Source organism: Pteropus vampyrus, unplaced genomic scaffold (assembly GCF_000151845.1).
Source record: "Pteropus vampyrus isolate Shadow unplaced genomic scaffold, Pvam_2.0 Scaffold227, whole genome shotgun sequence".
Taxonomy (NCBI): Eukaryota; Metazoa; Chordata; class Mammalia; order Chiroptera; family Pteropodidae; genus Pteropus; species Pteropus vampyrus.
Genome location: NW_011889008.1, coordinates 1,284,569 through 1,286,432, shown reverse-complemented (window position 1 = coordinate 1,286,432; position 1,864 = coordinate 1,284,569). Strand labels below are relative to the sequence as shown.

General features: G+C 61.5%; 1 long non-coding RNA gene across 1 annotated transcript; it reads right to left on the bottom strand.

Annotated features, from left to right (window-relative positions):
- Window positions 1-330: 330 nt before the first annotated feature.
- On the bottom strand, window positions 331-1,858 carry LOC111728767. Its single transcript, XR_002775943.1, has 2 exons — window positions 898-1,858; window positions 331-611 (listed from the first exon to the last, which is right to left on the bottom strand). It is a non-coding gene; the product is annotated as an uncharacterized LOC111728767 (long non-coding RNA).
- Between the last annotated feature and the right edge of the window lie 6 nt (window positions 1,859-1,864).

The following is a 1,864-nucleotide window of genomic DNA, read 5'->3' as shown; positions in this document are numbered from 1 at the left end:
GGACCGTGGCGGGGGAGGCTCGCTCTCCAGCTCAGCACCCCGGCCGCGGGGCTGGGGTGGGGGCTGAGACCCCCGAATGGGCTTGGAGATTCAAGCAGTCCGCACCTCACCCAGAGCGCCACTCGACAGGGCCTCTACCAGGGAGGAACCCGTTAACGCCCTTGGGCGGCAGAAGAACGAGAAAAATACATCATCCCCGTAAAGTGCAGTGGAGGGGGGTCCAAGGCCGCGTGCGCCCGACCGAGGCGGCGGCGGCGGCACAGGGAGGCCGGACATGCCACTCGAAAAAGGTCCGCCCAGGCGGGTAAGAAAGGAGCGAAGTTTGCACCGTTCGTGGTTTGTTTTTTCTTTATTCCAAAATGGAAAATTTTAGTGGTCACCACCCATACGCCAACTAAAAAATGGGTGTATAATTAGAGCGTGGGGAATTCGGCAGACCGTAAATCTTCGGCGCCTTTTCTAGGGAGACCCGGAGCCTTCATGGCTCGTTGAGCTTATTTCGAAAGAAGGGAGGTCCAGGTCTTTGGTGGAAGCGGGTCTGCGCCCGAGCGCCACGCGGGGCGAGCGGGGACGCGCGCAGCTCCGGGCGCCGCGCACTCCTCGTCCCGGCCCTGGAAGATGGAAACCGAAACTGCGCGCTGTACCCCCGGGGGAGGGGGGCCCTTCCTGCTCTCGGAGCCCCTCTCCCCGGCCCGGTAACCACGACTTGGGACGAGCGGGGCAGGTCTCGGGGGGCTGGGCACTGGGACAGAACGCACTCTGGGCGGGGGCTCCTTTTCTTTCCAGCCCAAACTGCGTGGAGAGTATTCGGGGGTGCGCGGGAACTTCCCACTGCGTGCTCCATTGGAGCCCCCACCCCATTGTGCCCTTTTGCCTCGGCCCTTTGTTCTAACTTACGCGGGAGAAAAGGACAGTCAAGCCCCCTTTGACCATCGAACTCCTTAATTTTCGATCTTCCCCGAAACGGTAAGAAATAAATTCACTCCATGGGGGATTTTTCCCCACCGCGTGGAGGCCAGATCTCCGACTTCCCACGTAAGGAGGATTCTTCTGAAAGTCTCCAAACGCAACCCCCCCAAATCCAAACGTCACCTAAAGAGCATTAATCAGGTGAGAAAGCGGGGAGAGAGAAGGTGCCGGATCTGAAAGGATCCCCAAATAAAAGCGCGCCTTTCCTTCAACTCTCTCCAGCCCTCTTTGTTGTAAAGACTCAGGGGCGGGGGACCTAGAGATTCCTTCAAAAGAGTTCTCCCCCAAAAATGATTCTCCCAGGACTTCTTTTGTTTGAAGTGGGCATGGGGGAGGGGAAGGAGCCCGCTCCAGGCCAGCGGCCGGCCCTCCCCTAACCCTCTGAAAAAACAAAGCCCGCGGGCTTCCCTTAACCCGCAAGTCTGGGGCGCTCGGGGCTGGGAGGGGCTCGCTACAGGGCCAGGGGTGCTGCCAGCCAGCCAGCGAGGGGCCAAGGTCGGGTCTCCCCATCCCCAGCTTCCGCCAACCGATCACAACAGCGCGCCCTGCCCGCTCGAAAAAGAACCCCTACTTTCCAACGGCCGGGGTGCGAGAGACTGCAGGGAACAAAGCCCCGGCGCCCCGCTCTGCAGCGGAGGCGGGACGCACGGTCTCCGGGCGAGTGAAACGAAACCTGGAGAAGAGGGTCAAGCTTTTCCTAAGGGGCTTTCGCTCCGAGCCCCGAGGTGCAGTGGCGGCCAGTCCTGCCGCCGGGGCTGCGGGGTCACCCCGGGCCGGTGTCCAACCCGCGTCTGGCGGCCGTCCCTGAGCCCCGCAGAAAGACACGTTTGCAGCGAAAGGCTCTTACACACCAGCCGGGTTTTTATTCGTTCCTTCCCCGAAATGCGCTCCGGGC